The sequence below is a fragment of the Bactrocera neohumeralis genome, chromosome 6 (assembly GCF_024586455.1).
Source record: "Bactrocera neohumeralis isolate Rockhampton chromosome 6, APGP_CSIRO_Bneo_wtdbg2-racon-allhic-juicebox.fasta_v2, whole genome shotgun sequence".
Classification (NCBI taxonomy): Eukaryota; Metazoa; Arthropoda; class Insecta; order Diptera; family Tephritidae; genus Bactrocera; species Bactrocera neohumeralis.
Window position 1 is genome coordinate 19,962,135 of NC_065923.1, and position 22,036 is coordinate 19,984,170.

Here is a 22,036-nt window from a genome sequence, read left to right on the forward strand (position 1 = left end):
TACATATCCCCATAGAGAGACATCTAACAGTGTGATATCACACGATCTTGGTGGCCAATCGACCGGTCCAACACGAGAAATTATCTGCTCACCGAAATGTTCTTTCAATAAATCCATGATTGATGTGATGTGTGGGAAATGGCGCCGACTTGTTGAAATCAAAAGTCGACGAGATCATGAGCTTCAATTTCAGGCATCATATAGTCACATATCATGGCGCGATAACGGTCGACATTGATGGTTACGTTCTCACCGACATCATTTCTGAAGAAATATGGACCGATGATGCCATCAGCCCATATATAACACCACACTATTGTTTTTTCTGGATGAAACAGCAGCTCGTGAATCTCTTCAGGTTACTCTTCATCCCAAATGCGGCAATTTCGCTTTTTTACATACGCTTTGAGTCAGAAATAGGCCTCATCGCTGAACAATATTTGACTCAAAAACGTCGGATTTTCCTAAAACTTTTCAAGAGCTCTTAGTTCTGACACAAATTTTATTTTGTACTGTTTCAACTTAAGATCTCGCTGTAGGATGCGCTAAGATGACTGAGAATATTTTCCTTTGTGACCAAAACTAGTACAAATTTATTAGTTCCTTAAAAGACCAGCTAACTTCTAATAAATCTCAGTTAAAATCTGATTGTTGAAACTAATGAAACCGTTTTTTTCTCCATTTTTTACAGTTTAACAAGTTCGTTGAGTGTTTAAAGGATCCATATACATATAGATATGTATGTACGAAGTAGGTGGTTCGACAAATTTCGCTCGCAAATAATTTAATTAATACTACGAAAGGCAAATAAAGAAAATTGGTGCAATAAATTAAAATTTACAAAAGCGACAAAATACGAGCAACTAGAAAAACAACAACAACTGCAATACACCAAAACTCACACCTACACACACATTCGTAGCAAAAAACTGCTAAAACAACAAACGTTGAGCACTCTTGTAAAAAACATGAGACTGTTAAGGCGAGTAAGCAACACGCAAACGACAAAGTAAAAATAATAAAAACAACAACACGAAAAATTCAAAAAAGAACTGAAAATGAACACTTAAACCGAAAAATAAAGGAATCAACGAAGCAGCGCCAAACGCCAACACAGAGATATGCAGCCAATATAACGGTATATTCATAGTCGGTTTTTCGCGCGTTAAAATAATATTTTAGTACAGTCTGCCGTAAAAATATATACATACAAATGCAATGAAAATACAGTGGCGTTTGTAAGCGCAGCAAAAAATAGAAAATGTAAATTTATTTAAAAAAACGCGGTTGTAAAATTGAGACAATAAATAACGAAATACTAACCTAGAACATTTTTAAATTCCGCAGTATTATATATGTATGTGTATGTATTTCAACCTAACCTCAATATAAGTTAGTTATGTACAGTGCGTTTGAGTGTGTGTAAATTTAAGTTACTTTGTGTCGACTTTATTTAATTAAATATAACAAAAACTACAACTCTTCTAAAACCAACGGCAGCGGAAATATAAAACAACAACAATAGCAACAGAAAGGTAAGTAAAATTGACTGTCAAATGCAGTTAAATGGTAGAATATAGAAAAATTTTAGTAAGCAATTTGCATAGGAAAATCTTCGATACACTCTTGTACATGTATGTGAGGCTTCATATATTATATATACAGGCTGTGTGCATTCGTCGTCGTAAAAAACCAGAAACCCGTTAAAAAACGGGTATAAAAGGATATATACCTCTATTTGCATCGATCAGTTTGCATGTGAGCTATATGATATAGTGATTCGATCTGAACAATATGTTCGGAGATTATGCCCTTGTTTTGGATAATAATCTATATCAAATTTCATGAAGATATCTCGTCAACTAAAAAAGTTTTTCATACAAAGACTCTATTTTGAACGTTAAGTTTGTATGGCAGCTATACGATATAGGGGTCTGATCTGAAATTTTTTTTTCGGAGAATATAGTGTTTCCTTGGATAATAATTCGAACTAATTTTCGCGATGATATTTTGGCAATTAAAGTTTTTTTCTATACAAAGACTTTATTTTGATCGTTCAGGTTATATGGCAGCTATACGATGTAGTGATCCGATCTGAAAAATTTATTTGGAGATTATACCCTTGTCTTCGATAATAGTCTATATAAAATTTCATGAAGATATATGGACAAATAAAAAAGTTTTCCTTACAAAAACTTTGTTTTGATCGTTTATTTTACATTACAGCTATACGATATAGTGGTCCGATGTAAAAAAAAAAAATTCGGAGAATGTAGTGTTTCCTTGAACAGTACTTCAAACCAATTTTCGTGAAGATAACTTAACAAACTTTCTATAAAAAGACTTTCTTTTGATCATTCAGTTTATATGGCAGCTATACGATATAGTGATCCGATCTGAAAAATTTGTTTGGAGATTATTGCGTTTTCTTACATAATAATTTAAGCCATTTTTCATGATGATACCTTGACAATGGAAAAAGTTTTCAATACAAAGACTTTATTTTGATTGTTCAGTTTGTATGGCAGCATATTCCATAGTGATCCAATATCAGCGGGTCCGACAAATGAACAGCTTCGTGGGAAGTAAAGAACGTGCGCATAATTTCAGTTGGATATCTCAAAATCAATAGACAGATCCTTAATATACACTCAGAGAGTTGAACAAGACAGAGATAATTATATATACACTTTTTAGGCTCTACGAGTTTCCTTCTCGGTGTTACGAAACTCAATATACTTTTAACCAAATGTTTATTTGAAAATTGAAAAGTTTTTTTTTTTTTGAAAATTATTTTGCCTTTTCGAGCATTTCCAGCGGCATAGCGATGATTTCGGCACTAATATTTGGCTTTTGAGATCTTCCATCAACCGACATTTGGTAGGGTGAGCCTTTTTCCTAACAAAAAATTGAAAATTTGGGCTGTCATTCGATGTACCTCTATTTGATATCTGAACGTCTCGGAATTTCAATTGTAGTAACTTAATAGCTTGACTATCAAAGTAAAATGGTCCCCCGTCTGCTGGAAACCTGCTTCACATATAGCGCATAACCTTCAATGTCACTGTTTAAGAAAGAAAATCTGTACCGCACCAAAATTTAACATCAATAATGCATCCCATAGGGCAAAAGTCAATATTCAACATTTGCACTCATTGAAATATGCCGCAGACATACTTTTGTAGATCGCATTTCAAAGCTTACAAAAGCAGCTACTCTACAAATACATACTCATATGTAATTCTATACTTGACGCCGCATATTAAATGTCGCTATGCCGTTATTAGCTTGAAACAGCGTAGCTATCGAAGAAATAGTGTCAGTGGACTGATTGAAAAGCAATAATACTAACAACATGCCATCTTAAATTCTCAAAGTGGCAATATCGATTTTGTATTTTGACACACAGACACTGAAGATTTCACTGTAGCCGCTAAAAAGTTATCTATTTCACTCTACAAACATGTCGACAGAGTTGCCAGCGCGTTGTTTGAGCAGTCGTGATTCTTGGATTTTTTTCTAGTATAAAAAAATGGGTTATTGTAGTATCAGAGGTTTCAGTTCGGATCAAATAAACCCTTAGCTCATATAACAAACTTTTTTTCCTTACAAAGCTGGCTCTTCGACAATTAAATTTCAGCTTTCGAGTAAATATCGGTAACAAATTTCCCAAAACGTCAATGTCTCAGCCAGAGAAAAGATTTCATATTTGAGGATCTTTCATTTGTCCAAAAACATCAAATTATATTATTATGGATGAATTATATTATAAAAGGTGATCCATTTCGAGGTTTCCTACTTTCTTAAATAAAAGATGCAGAAACTTCAAATTTAATGGGGAATGTTTACCATCATTCGAAAGAATACGTATATTCTTTGGCAATTATTTTTTGAAGATTATCTCTTTCAAATGTTGGCCGCGGCAACGTCTAAGATGGTCCATTCGTTGAGTCCAATTTTCGATGACCCTCGAGCACTTTGACTGGTGGTTGGCGAATGACACGCAAGATGTTTTGCTTCAAGGCCTGAATCGAAGCGGCATTGTTCGCAAAGACTTTAGATTTCACATATCCTCACAGGAAAATGTTCAACAGAGTGATTTCACACGATCTTGGTGGCTAAATCGACCGGCTTAAAATGTGAAACTATCTGCTTACCCAAGTGTTCTCTCAATAAATGAATACATTGATGAGTTGTGTGAGAAGTGGCGACGTCTTGTTGAAACCAAATGTCGCCGAGATCACGAGCTTCAATTTCAGACATCAAATAGTCGACTATCAGGGCGCGAAAATTGTCGCCGTTGACGGCTACGTTCTCAGTGGCATCTGTCTTTGAAAACATTTAGACCGGTGGACAGTAAACCGTGGTTTTTTCTAGATAAAATGGCAGCTCTTGAATCTCTTCAGGTTACTCTTCGTCCCAAATGAGGCAGTTTTTCTTGTTATATACATATTGCAGCAGAAATGAGCAGAAAGACATTCTTTAGAGAATGTGAATTTTCGTAATAAAGTTGAAAGATTTGTAAACGTTGTTGAGGCGTAAGTCTTTCCATCATGAAATGCTAAACAAAACTGAACAAAAGAATATGACAGCTTGACACAACTCACGCACGATCTGTCAAAAAAGGGCTATTGAAGAAAGTAGGTACATCTACTCGGATCAGCCGCTATTTGTCTCTATGTCACAATAGGGTCACGGAACAACAATTTATTTTGGAAGAACTACCCGAAATTCGTCTTGGTGTGATCTACGACTTCGGTTAAATTCACCATATCATCGATAAACATTGTTCCTATATGGAACTTCATGGCCAAAAATCGAATTAAGTTCATCGATTGCTGAGATGAATATTTTAAGTTACTGTATTATAACCGAAAAGATTTTTCTTGAACAGTTATACATACATAATAAAAACCAAGCAGTGCCTCATATTTGTATTAAAAATACAGAGAAAAATGAGGTTATAAAATTTTCGAAAAATCTGCAAAAAGCTGCTCCATAACATACAAAGATTAAAACAAAGTTGGTAACCTTTATAACGGTACACAAGCGTTACGTGCGGCTGAAACATGCGCATACAAATCAACAATGCAATCACGGCAGATTGAGGCCGAGTAGCAGGCCACACAACACTCACAGAACTAACGCGTTAGCGAACTGGCATAAATCTATATATGTATGTATATTTATATAGTATGTACATACATGAGTAAGTGCGCTTTAACGGCACAGCTTTGCCGCAGCCCACTGTGCTCGCAGCAATACAATTTATCGACAATTTGCCATTTTCGTCCATTTACAGCAATTTCAGAATTTCCGAACTTTTTTTGCACGAATTTTCAATTCAGCACTACAAGCGAGCATAAGCGAGCGCCAAAAGTGGGCGCGAAAGCCAACCGCCAGTCGTTCATAGTTGCAGTTGCAACAACGCGGCGGAACAGTGCCGCTAATAGATACTCGGCATAAAAAATGTCCACTTTTAAATGGCACTGAAGGGAAAAAGAAAAACAAAAAATAAAACGAAAAAAGGAAGAACATCGGATGGCACTCCGAATCACCGAGGCGTACAGAATGGCGTTAAACCAAGCGCAGTCGGCTGCGTACTCGGGCGATGGAAATGCTGTGCGCCTGCTGGTCCTGCGCGACTACACACATACATGCGGGGAAGGCAGGGAAGACGGATGCATGTAAATGTGGGGAAAAAAGTGCGGTGAAATGGCAATTGAGTAAAACGAATGAGTTGTGCCGTCGAGGCTGGTTAAAAACGAAAAAAGAAAAGAAACTATTATTCAGCTCTTTCGTGGTAACGTAAAAAAAGGTAGAAGAAGAGCAAAAGGAATGCACCAAAAAAGAAGAGAAAAGTGTCATAAAACTTTTCTGGGTTTGCGATGCGGATTTGTATTAATAGCTTGAGTTGTGTGGGTGCCTAGATGTGCGTGAGTGTGAGTGTAGAGCTGTCGCATTGCTGCCAAACTTGTTCTTTACGAGCACTCAGAAGTAGACCAGCATCACTAACAAGCCCGCATTCGTATTATCATATATCTACATACCATGCATAAGGCTAAATATACGGATCATACCTGGCAGGACAGAGAGATGGAAAAGAGAGTCAAAGAACTTATGTCGAATATTATCGAAATAAATATATGCTATAGTGATCCGATCTAAATAATTTATTAGGAGATTTCAACGTCGAACAGTTGGTTAGATTAGGTTATATTGGCCGGCTGCCATGTCATACACAGCCCTATTGGTCCGAAGTAATGCCAGATGGAGGTCCAGTTGTTGCTGTTTATATCATACAGAACGTCAGCACTTTCTGCGAACTTTAAGCGCAACTTGATATCTACTTTTGATACTTTATCTAATCCCTTGACATCTAAGAGGAATTTTAGATTATGCTGAAAAGAAGCATCAGGGCTGTTCCAGCGTCTCTCTCATTCCAACATCCCTTCACTTCTTGCATGTATCGTCTTTACTTGTGCGCATCAAGCTCGCCTGGAGGTTGTCACCTAGGCCAACAACCGACCTGTGAGGTCCTTTTGAGACCGTTTGAATAAAAGGCATGCATATTTCTCTTCGGGACTCTTGCACATGATATTGGCGATCCTGCATGTACTTAAGATATTCCATCGTGCCCTGATAAGTTGGTCAAATTTCTTGGTTAATAACCAAAAATCGTGGAGACATTGTCAAATAAGAAAGTTTTCCTTACAGAGTTTGTACATCAGCTATATCCTATAGTGGTCCGATATCGGTACTATTCAAGCTCTGCGATCCTTCCGAGCCGAGCTCAAGGGTGAAATTGTCCTTGAGGTCAAAATGAGATCAAGAAAAGGTTTTTGTTGCTTTACCAAGAGAATGAAAAAAGTAACTCAAATCTATCTTTAGGAACATATATAGGTTGTCAAAAAGTCTTGCGGTATTTTCGCTAGTTGGCGCTGAAAGCGCGTAGTTCTAGTTTTATTCGTCGTATCGGGTCATGCTATACCTTTTTAGAAAGCTCATTTCATGTGTTTGATTGGTTGTCGTTTCTTTTAAGTCGTTTGTGAGTTATAGCGTCGCAAACATGGAGCAAAACAAAGAGAAAATACGGCATATTTTACAGTTTCCATTTCCACCGCACAACGATGGTTTCAACGTTTTCGTTCTGGTGTAGAGATGGTCGAAGATGCGCCACGCTCCGGAAGGCCTGTCGTTGAAAATTGCGATAAAATCGCCGAATTGGTCGAAAGAGACCGGCATAGTAGCAGCCGTAGCATCGGTCAAGAGCTGGGCATGAGTCATCAAAAATTCATTTCAATTTCAATAAAAAAAAAATTCGATGAAAATACCGCAAGACTTTTTTGACAACCCATTATATATCCCATACGCAGTCAAAAAAGCATTAGAGTCCGCGGTTGAATATAACCAAAAAAATTACTCATTTCTAGCACTAATGTTTCTACGACCATGTGCCTACAGTTCACATTCGAGCTAGTCTGCCAGAGTCCTTTCCGCAAAGATGGCTCCATCTCGTCGTCTGACAGGACCAACAAGATTTTTCTGGCGCTGCTCTCTAATGGAGACAACGTCCTCTTTGCAAAAAAGAAAGATATTTGGTTAATTTCTGACTAACTACCCGCACCCGACTAAAACCCGAACGCTTAGCCGCTAGCAGCTTGTGACTCGATGCCTTTGACCCAGAAATGCCATAACTGCTGTGGACAGCGTGTGCGTTAGGACAGCGTCGACTTGCGTCAGCCCAAATACAGCAAGAAATTGGTGAGGGCCTCTTTTTATGCGCCAGATTAATTTGGAAGAAGTTTGACTCCTAGACTCCTTCTCAGAAGTGCGAATTTCGTCTTGATATCATGATCCGCTTGATACTCTTCTAACAGTCGTTCGTAACTAAAGTCGATTCCGTCGATTCGCGATCCGCCTAAATACTGACTTTTATCCAACTGAAACTAGTTGAATTCTATATTCTTCTTTTCTAGATCCCTTGGGACCTACGACTCATTCTTCCTATCGCCCATCGGTAGCATCTCGCAATTGTTTCTTGTTTTTTGCCCCATAATATCATTCCATGAGTATAAGTATGACATACTGCTTTGAACCTCACTTTCTTTACTTTTCCTCATCCCATGAGGGCCTGTGCTCACATATGTATGTAGGTGGGTATGCGTGTCTACATTCGACACAAATCACCGCAGTGTAATAGGACTTTAGCGCTGCCACTTCGTGGTCCATTTAACGGTTAAGGATGTACACACAAACATACATATTTACATAGGCTACTAGGTATGAGTGCTGAAAAGCGCATTGCGAAGTTCGTGTGCGAGATTTATTATGTACCAATGTATATATGTATATGTATATGTAGGCGAAATCGACTTGGGCGGTCGCCTTCGTGAAATATGATTGAGATTCAAGCGTAATAAAATCAACTGATAATGGCTATTAAATTTGGATTTTCCGTTTGCCATTTTACTGCGCTGATTTACAGAAATGAATATTTTCACAAGATTCCTTCAGTTCCTCCTTCACTGCCTTCGCCACGTGGGAGTATATCGTTATATATGGCATATCTGTGTGTGTGTTTGTGAAGGTATTCAGCAAACGAAACGGAAGGAAACGAGAGAGATTTAATAAAATATAGCATGTCACAAACTCAACGCTGAGAGCGTTAACATTTTCAAATTACCGTTAAAAAGTTGAGGATATGCGGCATGAATTTTGCATTTGTGTGCAGTGGAATTCCTGTGGGTCGGTGAATTTATCGCAAAAAGTGAACTTAAACGTGCGGCATAAATTTGAAAATCCACAAAGGCATTCTAACAGTACCTGTTAGAGATTTTTTTCCCTGTGCAACTTGTCGTTAAATTGACGTTTTGGTTAAAAAAATATAATTTAAAGCTGATTATGCGACGGCTTGGTCATTTTATATTATGCAAACTAGTTGCAGTCAAGTTTGGAAAAAGTTAATTGGAGTTTTATAAAAAGAAGTTAGAGAATAATTATTCAATTATGGGATATACATATATTTAGAGTCAAAGAAATATGTCTAGTACGTATATCAAATAAAGTACTCAGCTTTAGGCAAGTTAGACTTCAAATAACTCTATTGTATGTAGGAAATAGTATGGAAGCTAAAGTAATGTTTACAAGAAAGTCACTGCCTCGATGTTTACGATCATTTTGTTTGACCATGGAAAGCTATAGAGAACTACCTTACATAAAGACATTGATTGTCGAAAACTAAAGGACTGAAAAATGTTCAATAATATTCTTAACTGGATGGTAATTTATTTCTTGAATGTAGGCTGCCGAAATTCTGGCAAAACTCTTCCAGGACACAGTTACTTGTCTGTCTGGGGGTAACCGGTGTCAAAATAAAATAAAATAAAGGATGATCCATTCCGAGGATCCCTAATGTTTTACAGCATTTCAACATTCTTGGGCATTTATTTTTTGAAGATTATCTCTTTCAAATGTCGGCCGCGGCTACGTCTTAGATGGTTTATCTGGAAACTGGCAGGGTAATCTTTTTTCAAATTTTTTTTTTCTTTTTTTTTGCATTTTCTGTTCCCTTATACCCTTAGAATTAATGTAGAAACCCACTTTACTATTGGAAGGTTTCGAAAAAGGCCCAAAAATTTTACAGCACGCGTTTTTTCAACATTCTTGGGCATTTTTTTTATTTTTTGAAGATTATCTCTTTTTATAATTTATCGACAATGTTATGACAAAATTTATGTAAAAAAAACATGGGGAAATATTAAAAAAAATAATAATAATAAATAGAAATAGATCAACTATAGTAGGTGTTCAATAAGCGTGTCCCCGAGTATCAAAATGTGACTGTTTATAAAGGAAATCCTAAGAAACCATAGGGACGAATCGTCACACTGCTAATAAAAATAAAAGTTTTCCCATACTGAAACTTACATAACTTTATTCATTTTTTTTTGCTGATAGAAAGCTGTAAGCGGTGACTTCAAAAATATTTTTTTGCATTTTCTTTTCCCCTATACGTCGATTAGAATTAATGTAGAAGCTCACTTCTCGTTCTTACCATTGGAAGGAACAAAAAAAAATATTTATCGAAAATTGTTTTATTGTTTTTTCATATATTCTCCATTAATATATATATATATATATATAAGGTCAAGTCAGAACTAACGGAGGATGACTCATTAAATAAATGTTTTGAGTGCTGAAAAATGCCACTGTTTCAGTCGATGTGTAAGAGCTTTCATTATCGTGGTGAAGAGTAAACCGCCTTCAGTGGTTGGTTTTCTTGTTTTCTTGAAAGACAATTGGCAAACGGAGGGTTGTGTATCACTCAGAATTTACTTTTCAGCAGTGGTCTAGTGGTATGGTTTCAACATGGCCAGATTTGCCACAAAAACGGGCAACCATTTTGCTGAAAGTGTTTAAGGCATGAACAACTTTTTTTGGCTTAAGTTCATTTTGAAACACCCATGCAGTCGACTGCTGTTTACATTCGGACGCATACACGTAAATCCACGTTTCATCATCTCTCACGATTTCACATACATGTCTCGAAGCACCGCTATCGCATTATTTTTAACATTTCTCCCGTCCAATCGGCACGAGCCTGTTTTTTAGCAAGTGTGTGGGATCCAACGTGAAAAAATTGTTTTACAATCAAATGTCCATGCAATATTGAATGCACGCTCTATCTATAGTTGGCTCTACATCACAAGAGTTCAAATAACGATTTGGCAAAATCAAGAAAGTTTCAGGAACAACAAGAGGAATTGAAAGAGCCTCATGAAAACCAACACGAAGTGTTCTACGACCTCTATTGAATTCACCATATCATCCATAAATACTGGAACTTCATCGCCAAAAACTGAATTAAGTTCATCGGTGAACGCTTGATGAGTTAATCCCAGTCTAAAGTTGTAAAAAATAACCGCTCGGAAATGTTAACGATTTAATTATATTTTTTGGTCGAGAAAAATATTTCAAGTTACTGTAAACAACACAAGCAGTGGTAGTACTTTTCTTAGTTGCGGCCGTATGTCAAAACGTTTGCAGTATGTATAACAACAAAAATGTCAAACATTACGATAAAGTTGTGAGTTGCCAGATGGCATCGCTAGGATTGCCAAATTCCGAATATATAATATAAAAGGCAATCTACGTAGTCCAGTACATAATTCATCAAACCCGGCTATTTTTTGTATCCAAAAGTGTTGAAACAGAGAAGTGGCTAGAGGTTTATCAAAAATAAGGAAGTTTTTTATGAAAAATTTTATATATTTTTCGAACCTTAACCTTTGTAGGGAAGAAAAATAACAAATGAACAATTTTATTTTGAAAGAGTCTTCTTTTTTATACTCTCCCAACATAGTTGTTAAGGAGAGTATTATAGTTTTGTTCACATAACGGTTGTTTGTAAGTCCTAAAACTAAAAGAGTCAGATATAGGGTTATATATACCAAAGTGATCAGAGGGACGAGTAGAGTTGAAATCCGGATGTCTGTCTGTCCGTCCGTCCGTCTGTCCGTACACGTATTTCTTGGCTCCATAAGAAGGTTAAGTTCGAAGATGGGCAAAATCAGCCCACTGCCACGCCCACAAAATGGCGAAAACCGAAAACCTATAAAGTGTCATAACTAGGCCATAAATAAAGATATTAAAGTGAAATTTGGGACAAAGGATCGCATTAGGGAGGGGCATATTTGGACGCAATTTTTTTGGAAAAGTGGGCGTGGCCCCGCCCCGTACTAAGTTTTTTGTACATATCTCGAAAGCTACTATAACTATGTCAACCAAACTCTATAGGGTCGATAATAACCCCGCCCACCTCCCATACAAAGGTTATGTTGAAAATCACTAAAAGTGCGTTAACCGACTAACAAAAAACGTCAGAACACTAAATTTTACGGAAGAAATGTCAGAAGGAAGCTGCACCCAGGCTTTTTTTTAAAAATTGAAAATGGGCGTGGCGCCGGCCACTTATGGACCAAAAACCATATCTCAGGAACTACGAGACCGATTTCAATGAAATTCGGTATATAATATTTTCTTAACGCCCTGATGACATGTACGAAATATGGGTGAAATCGGTTCACAACCAGGCCTTCTTCCAATATAACGCTATTTTGAATTCCATCTGATGCCTTCTCTGTAAAATATATATGTACATTAGGAACCAATGATGATAGCGGAATAAAACTTTACACAAATACGGTATTTGAAAAATATGTAAATGACGGATAATGAAATCTCGATTATCACTTTATCATGCGAGAGTATAAAATGTTCGGTGACACCCGAACTTAGCCCTTCCTTACTTGTTTTTATTAGCTTAGACACCGCTTGCGCGGTTATAGCCGAGTTTAATAGTCTCTCATCCAAGGCTGCTTTCTTCTTTTTATTGGTATTGTTTTCTACGTGGCGGATCTCAAACCCAACGCACTATCTTAGGGAGGGGAAAGAGTCTATGAGGTGCAAAAACATTTTTCTGTGAAAAAAAAATACAAATGTCGTGCTAGAACTTAAGGTGTACTTTGAAATTTAAAAATTACTGCTTAAGCCCTACGCTCATCCCCACATGCATAAATTAAATACAGCCTTAGGCCTGAATATATATCCACACTCATATACTATGTATAAACATATACGCCCCCGCGAGTGTATCATTGTTAACTTAGTGAAGTTAAATTTAATTAATTCATTCATGAGCATGACTACGTTATTACACTCGCACCTATCTATACATATACACATGCATACATATGTACGCCGAAATTAATGCATATAGTCGCACTTAAAATGGAGTGCCATAAATTTGCATACAACGCAGTACAGTTAATCACATTACACTAACAACGCCGGCGTTATCACTTCAACAACAGCAGCGACAGCAGCCTAGAAAAGCAATTGTAAGCAGCAACAACAGCAACAACGAAAACAACAGTACATGCATAAATACATGCGCTTTGTTTCATTCATTAATTGTGTTCTGCTCGTGTCGCATTAACTGTGCAAATTTGTAAGGAGCTTTAAGAGTCGCAAATGCGACAAGCCACCAGCACGAAGAAGCATGTTCGGGAAGTTGGGAGGATGGTTTAGGTGGCTGCAAGTGTCGGAAAATGTAATAAAGCACAAGCATACAGATGCCAAGGCATTAGTATATTGACGGCAAATACAAATGCCCCATTTCCCACGTTCATTAGTCACTTAATTCATTTGCGTTTGAGCGCGCGCGGAATGTTTGCCGCAGCTGCTGTTGAAGAGGAGAATAAATATGCACGAGTATGCAGATGTGCTTGTATGTATGTGTGCGGGGAAATGCTGTGTACTGAAGCTGCATGCAATAAATTTATTATCTGCGTTTATAATCTTCTTGCTCGTGTGCGCTAATTTGCCTCAGATAAATACATTTGTATTTTTTTATGTAAGTATTAACTAAATGCTGGACAGTTCATGGCTTTGAGCGCATGCTGCGGGAAATGTAATCACATGTGGTCAAAGAATGTGACATTTATGTCGTCTCGCTCTCATTTTGATCTACGCTATAAGAGATGACCATTATATAATACATTGATGACTCGATCTTGAGAATGTAATGCTCTTTCATCAATGCTCCTGTCATCCAATTCGGGCCAAAAATATTCGGTTATCATTGAGCGGTAGTGATTCCCATTCATAGTAACGTGCCGGTCTTAATAATCACGGAAGAAGTACGGATCAATGACCCCGACAGCCCATAAACCGCACCAAACCGGAATTTTTTCGGGATGTAATGGTGGCTCATGGAGTACGTGTGGATTGCTGCCTGACCAATAGCGCATCTTTTGCTTACTGACGAAGCTATTCAGCCAGAAATGAGCCTCATCGCTGAAGATGATTTTTCGATGAAAATCTTTTTACAAAATTCGTCACAATGAGAGACAGAGACTCAATGCTTGAGAACGGTGAGAGACTGATTTGGGTGTTCCTCAATTGATGCGCTAGCGACAGCAATATTCTCGACACTACGGGCACTTCATTGTCTCATTGGCACAGGAATATTTTGTACTGGGCCTGTGGATTTAAATTTTTCCACTAGGCGCTCAATTGTTGATCTGACAAAACGATTATGGCGACAATCCACTTTTGTAGCGTCTCTATTGAAAAATCTTTTTTGAAATTTTAAAAACTAGCTTACTACTCATTGCCATATTTCGCAGTCTCAGTATTAATTGCTCTATAATTTCCTTTCATTATTATTCCCTAACATCCTAAAGGTAGGCAACGTTTCTTGTTTGGTAACTCAATCAATAATCAATGATGTAGAGGTACAGTCTTTAAAATGGAAACATATAGAATACAATTTGGTGCAATAATGACTTCTTTTTTATATTTATGAACACGGCTCTGCACTTGAACAGGACATAAAATTTATACCTGACAAACATCTATCGGTTAATGTGCCAAATTTGCTTAGAACAAGTATTTCGAGCTCCTCCATAAGCACTGTAAAAATAGAAGAAATGAGATGATGATCATGTCTTTTTCCCCAACCATTGTAAAATACGATAAGTGCAATAACTGACTAAATAAAATCTCAGAAGGATTAAATTTCACACAGTTATGGTATGAAAAATTGAACTCAATGCAAATATTTGACAGTAGGCGTGCCAGCACCTACTTTTAGATTAAATTTTATATATCAGGAACTAATCAGGAGCAGTATCGACTAACAACATTTTAATATTGCCATGTCCGCTCCCAATCTACATATATCAATTCCATCTGATTTCTTTACAATATAAGATATAAATCAAGTACGAATGAATATATCAGCCTTGCACAACTAGTGTCTTGAAAGTAGGTCAGCTCCTACCCAAAAATGGTCGAAATCGGACCATAAATTTCCAAGGCCCCCGTGACCTCATTGCTATTTGATGACTTATAGCGAACATATCGATAAAAAACTGAGATATGTATGGTATTAATGAAATTCAGAGACACATTTTCCTGATAATAAAGAGCTCTTGTATCAGCCCCTACAAAAGGTCTGTCGCAAAAGAATCAGAGCTTTTTAAGTATAACTGTTTCTGGTGGCGCCACCTATTGGTGGGTATATGAAATAAAAAGTTTGATCTCTTTTTGACATTTCATAAAAATTTTAAGACAATTGGATAACTACAATCGATGTTATCGATCAAAAAGTTACAGCAGCTTTTGGTCATCGGTCGTAAAATGCAAAGAGCAATTATTAAATTTTGTTTTAAACTTGGGAAAACGTTTACTGAAACATTTCAAATGATGAAAAAAGTTTATGGTGATCAGTGCCTATCCCGTAGTAATGTGCATGAGTGGTTTAAGCGATTCCAAGAAGGTCGTGAGGACCTCTGTGACGATCAGAAGTCGGTCGTCTTCAGAAGCCAAAAATAAAGACAATGCTGATTTGTTTTTACGATTCCGAGGGTATTGTAAACCGAGAGTTCGTCCCACCTGGCCAAACGATTAATGGTGTGTTTTACCTTGGTGTTATGAAGCGTCTTTTGTCACGCATTCGTCGTGCTCGACCACAATACCGTGAGGCAGGGTCCTGGCGCCTGTTGCACGATAATGCGCCGTGTCATCGGTCGACGCTTGTCACTGATTTTTTGACAAAAAACTCCATATTAGCCATTAATCACTCACCCTACTCACCTGATCTGGCACCCTGTGATTTTTACCTCTTTGGAAAACTTCATTTGCCCATGAAAGGACACTGGTTTCAGGACATTTCAGCTATCCAAAAGGCGACGATCGATATTCTCAAGAGCATTTCGCAAAATTACCTTAAATACTAATTTGAAATGCTAATTGACCGGGCTAAACGCTGTATCGAAGCACAAGGAAACTACTTTGAATATAAAAATATAACTTTTGAAAATATTAATTTTTTGTCGTTTTTTTAGCTGTCCTGTTTCTTTTGCGACAGACCTTGTATCTCAAATATAAAGCTACGAACTTCCAGTTGACTCTTATGGCTTATATCGAGCAATGTTTAACCCATGTATACATGTCTTAATATATATGATCAAGGTATACTAGTCCTGTACGCGGTAAACCTAATATTCTGATGACTTCTAGGTGATTTTAAACAGTTTTTTGGGCCAATGTGTGTGATATTTTAATGAAATTATGTGTCTTTTAACTACTATGTCTGGATATCAATAAAAAAAATGATTATATGACTTTGAGCTTAAGTTAGATGCCGAATCTTGTTTTTCGTGTTCTTTTTTTATAACATAAAGATTTGCCAAGGTCTGAAAGCATTTTCTGGCTTTGATCTTTAAAACTCTAAACTTATCCTTTTAAGACTCCAAACTAATCCATCTTTACTTGTTTCTTGCTATTATTAATACCTTTTAGTGCTTTTTGGTTTCCAAGTTTTTCCATTTTGTTAAATGATTTATAAGTAATACTCGTAACATCATAAATGTAGGCAACATTTCGTTTTTCGCAACTTATTTTAGAGTTTATAACTATATAATATGACAATATTGCCTACATTCAGGCGCATGATACATATTCTGTTTTATTCTTCCCAAAAATTATGTAATTTTCATTTAAATTACACTTTAAGCTTAAGCATAGTTTAATATAGCTGAAACTACTTTTAGCGCATAAATGTTACTTTAAGCGTAATGAAGTCATAGCTCATACAACATCAAGTGAGCGAGTGCAGCGCAACTGTGCACCTGACTCTCACAACCGCCAACCAACTAACGTTATGCAATTTTAATAAACAAAGAATTACGCACCTCGATAAACGTAAACAGACTTTTATGGCCCAACAGGGATGAAACGAAGCAACTGTTAGTAAACACATATAAATTTGTAAAATGTACGGAGATAGTGGCTGGATTATTACTCAACGAAAGAGTTCCTGAATGAGAATATTTGAGGAATTTTTAATAAGGTCACAAATTTCTCATTATTAAATTCGAACCCGAGCTCCATCAAATGCTTTCCAATAGGTTCTGCACTCAGGGGTTTATTCAGCTATTAAACTGAATATATGCTGGAAGCCAGAAACCTGGCAAGCCGACTTCAAGCTTATTTTCTCTATAGTTAAATCCCAGCTCATAAGCTAAGTATGTTATGATCTAGCTGGAGTAGATACTTTGAAAGCTTCAGTGCTTACCATATCTTTGAAGAATCATCCAAAGTAGATAATAAATTATCTCGTAATTTTTTATATTGAAGAAATAATAAGACTAGTTGGTAAGAAGTACTTTTTCTCCTACTGTGGGCTCAATTAGCGCAAGTAGCACCATTTTCATAACTATTGTGTAACCTTATCTTAATATCACGTTCCATTGTGGTGTTCAAACCATTTGGGCCCTTAGTGAAACTACTTACATCCGTTATGCTTTTTGTAGTTATACATTCAAGGTATGGTATGTGATGGATTTCAAAACTTCTATGTCTGATTGGCGATAAAACTAGGCACGTACCGAGGAAGTAAAGAACGGTTTCCTTACTTCCTTCGAGTTTGCCTCTTCGACACGTGCTATTGTGGGAAATTTCCATTTTTAATGCATGCTCTCCAAATGACCTGCGCTCCATTAAGGTAACTGTCAGTCTGTATATACTTTTCCTGGACCTATGTAATAAGTCCTTGGTTTTTGTTTTGTCATTGTTTGGCCATATCTGTTTCGTTATCTTGCATTTGGTTGTAGATCTTCATCTCTAGCACTCTCTTGGTTGCTTCTAGCGAATAAGGTTTTGTCTCTGGTTCGGTTTCGTTTAGATCGTCTGCTTTTCGTTACCAAAAATTTTCCTATGACCGAAAATCCAAATTATGCATAAGTCGAGTTGACTTGCCAGTGAGCTTAAAGCCAAGGACGGTCCGGTTTACTACGCTGGAGTTGATGTTTGGCGACGACAAGGCTAGTGGTGACGCCTGGCTGTCTGTGTAAATGGTTGCCTTTTGTACTTCCGCTTAAAAGATGCTAGCTGAGTTCATTAGACGGTAAGATATAGAGATATCAAGGACCGCAGTACATTTTGCCCCCGTGGGTTGGTTTGAAGTAGTATTCTCCTCCCCTACTAAATCTCTTCTTCATTCACGTCTAGAGTGTATTCTCACCTGGAAGTCCATATTGAAGTCCAACCTTAGAAGGATATAATCTGATTTATTTCGATTAGTTTCGTGCTGGTTCAGAACGCCACTTTTTTCTTCTTCTTTCTATGCGTAGACGGTTATAGTCGAGTTAACAACAGCGCCCCAGTTGTTTCTTATTTTTGCAATGTGACGTCAATTAGAGTTCCAAGCAAAGACAGATCCTTCTCCGCCTGGTCTTTCCAACGGAGTGGAGGTCTTCCTCTTTCACTGCTTCACCCGGCAGGTACTGCGTCGAATACTCTGGATTGATTTCATCCATTCGGACGAAATGACCTAGCCAGCGTAGCCGCTATCTAATTCGCTGAACTATGTACTGTCAAAAGTGGTTTTGAAATCGGTGAAGAGATGGTGTGTGTCAATCCTCTTTCACGTGTCTGTTGATTTTCCAGGCCTAAAGTCACACAGATAAAGTCCAATCATTTTGTTAATGGCGGGCTTTAAACTTTCATACAATACACTGGATAGGACCATAATGCGATTAGCGCAGATTGTGGGGTCTCCCTTTTTTTAAATTTAATAAATTCCCATCGTCGGGCATGCTTTCGTCCGACCATATTCTACAAAGAAGCTGATGCATGCTCCTTATTAGTTCCTTCACCGCCGTATTTGAATACCTCGGCCGGCAATCCATCGGCTGCACCGCTTTTTTGTTCTTCAGATAAGTAATTGCTATCCGAACTTCTTCATGGTCGGGCAGTGGAACGTTTGTTCCATCTCCATCTATTGGAAAATTGAGTTCTTCATACCCAGGTGTTAAGGTTTCACTGCCATTTAGCAGGCTGGAGAAGTGTTCCCTCCATAATTTTAGTAAGCTCTGGGCATCAGATCACCTCTGGAGGTTCTAAAAGAGTGTGCTTCGGTCTTGAAGGCTTCTGGCCAACTTGTCAAGCTCTTCGTAGTCTCTTCAACTCTCGGTGTCCACTATGAAAATGTCTATGGCATGGCTACCCAAAGTAGCGCCACCATCTCGGAACATATTACTCAGATCAGACTATTATGGCATATGGCAAGACAAACGGGCCGAAGAAAATCAGGATAAAGATTGGTTTATACCTTCTTTTGCTATATAAATGCTACTGTGAAGGATATTGTAGCTTCGGAGTAGCTGAAATTTATGTTTTTTGGTTTCACACTCTTATCTAAGAATCTTCTTGGAAATGGTAAATATCGTGCTCTTGAAATCTTGAACATTTTCTTCAAATTTTTTACTTTTATTTATTTTATTATATTAATTATTATGAAAAAAATGATGATTTTCGTAGAGGTGCTATATACTCCGTCGATTTCCTACAGGGCTGCGTTGACACATTTCTTCAGCTGCGTTAATTTTTCAACGCCATGCTGCGGAACTGCAATTATTATATGTTTATTAAGATTTATTGTTACTACGCTACGGTCTCCTAGTCTCTGCATTTTGTTTTGTTGTGGTTGTTGTTGTTGTTTACCTGTGATTCAGCCTTCCGTGAAGCTGTGTATTTTAGAAGCAAGCCGTAGTAAATTCCATATGGGGCACTTAAGGCTTCTTTATTGCAGTTATACGCAAATATACTATACATACAAATGTATATGTACATATATGTAAATGTAAACATACATAGACAATTATGTACATATATACTTTATATGCTTATGCGCCTATATCTGAGGCCCATTTATAAGCTCAATAAGCACTTCATATTAACTGTTGATATTTGCTCGCCGTTAAAGCTCAGCGCAACTATTAAATCATAGATTATTCATTAAGCAAGTCATTAAGCGAGTGGCGCGATAATCAAGAATACTCATTTCAGCGGACTAAATCTGAGAAAAGCTTCAATATTAAAGCAGTGAAGTAGAATATTTACATGAGAAAGATTTAAGTTAAAGCGAAATTGTGCCATAATTCCAGCTCCTTGACTAAAACTATGAATTTTATATCTCTGAAAGTACTCTTCAGCGAAACACTCCAGCAAAAACTCATTGCAAATCAATTTCAATTCGAAAGTGAGTAAAACTCTCTCAAAATAATAACATTTCCAAGTGTAACTCAACTCAAATGACCCCATTCTATGACAAGCCAAGGGTGCTGTGAACCAGAAAAAAAGTGAAGCTGTTGATGTGAATGGGCAAAAAAAAACGAAAAGAAAAGTGAAATTGAAAAGTACGACCGTTATAGAAATGAGAATGAGTGAGTGGACACACATATACACACACACATACAACTTCAAGTGAAATCAAAGTTTGAAGCGTATACTCATAACTGTGAAAAGCGAAAAGTTTACCATTTCATTTTGTGCAATTTTCCGCTTTTAATGCGAGCTCTCGCATTTGCTTACATTTGCCCGAGTGCGGCCATAAAAAGTTTCGTCTAACTTGTCTTATTAATAAATATGTACTCATGCATCAGCGGTAAATGTAAGTTAGAGGCTAGAAATAGCGTAGAAAGGTGAAGGAAGACTTGTTTTTGTTGGTCAGGGCGTATGAGTGATGTGTTTATTTATTAGAAATGACTGATGGCAGTGAATAGCGACATACAAACAATTTAGTATTGGATCCAACTTATCTAATAAGGCGAATTGAAATGACATTACATTGCAGAATTGCTTATCATCATTTATTCTTGCATTTAAAGACGCTGCTTTAAGGATATGCTTTTGTGTGTGCGAACTGCTTTATTTTTCTTGAATTCTTGAAGTATAAATACCGCTGATCTTCTGAGAATTATTTTCTATTTACATTATTCTCGAAAATATTTGTGTCGAAAATATGGTTTTAACGAAAAAAATTTGAAATTTTCATCTAATCAAAATTGACCCGGACTGAAAAAAACATATCAAGCATTTTAATGAGTTTCAAGTACCGTCTAAATACATTTATGATTTCATATTACATTTTCAACTCTCGACTCGCATGTGACTAATTTTCGAAGACATCATGACCTTCACGAAATTCTTTGTACCCCTCAAATACTTATGCTCGTGATAAAGTAAACTTTTCAAAACATTTTTTCAACATTTTCGACGATACTATGACCGTGATTCCAACAGAAACACAAAACTTACCAGTCCGGGTCAAATTTGATCCCATGGTATTTATTCATATTTTACGGAAAAATAGTGCTTTTTCACCAAGCCACAACCACAGTGTTACAAATCATTGAAAACTATGGAAAAAATCAATAAATTGGGCTTTGAATTGCTTCCGCGTCTACCGTAATCTTGAAATCTGACGCCCTGCGACAATTTTCAGTTCTCAGATCTCTAAAGAATGTTCACTGGGAATAAATTGTCGTCGAATGCACAGCTGATCGCCGGAACTGGGTTCTATCTGTCATAACACAGTCATGACATTTTTGTGGAACCTCTTCTTAAATATCCTGTGTCGTTTTCTATTAAAGTTTGTCCGTATCTCAGGTACTTCGTAGCAATAAAAAAGTAGATTTTTGCTGGGACAGCTCCCTACAGAATGTATTTTGACTAAACTAGGTAGATAGTAAAACGAAATTTAACCTAATCTAACATTTTAATTTAAAGTTTTTGAACTTGACAATTCCATTGGAACTCTTTTCTCTTGAAATACGTTTCAATATCTCCTTTTCTAGAGGCCAGCAGTTGAGTTTTGGTTCCCTGTCTTTTGATTGAAGTCAATTGCGATATCTTCACTTGCAAACCAATTTTTTCACACCTCCAACTTAATCACTAATTAATTGCAGTACTTTAAAAAGTTAAACGCCACAATAAAGCCATAAAAGCTCTCCGGTGTTGATGCTTTTTGCAAAATCTTGTAAATCGGCGGCATAAACATTGGCTTAAATGTCGTTTACAGGCCATTTGCTGCTAGTTGACAAACAATCTAGATGAAAACAAAAACAACTTGGAAGAAAACAAAAACAATGAAAGCAAAAACCGCTAGCAAAAAAACCGCTAA

The 22,036-nt window shown here is 37.0% G+C and overlaps 1 protein-coding gene across 1 annotated transcript in view; it reads left to right on the forward strand.

The window, feature by feature from the left end:
• The window catches only part of LOC126762206 (protein still life, isoform SIF type 1-like), a 154,755-nt gene that overhangs the window by 44,808 nt on the left and 87,911 nt on the right, over positions 1-22,036 (forward strand). Inside the window, exon 3 of the mRNA XM_050478774.1 lies at positions 692-1,535. The gene's annotated coding sequence lies outside the window, so the exon portion shown is untranslated. The remainder of the gene's footprint in view (positions 1-691; positions 1,536-22,036) is intronic.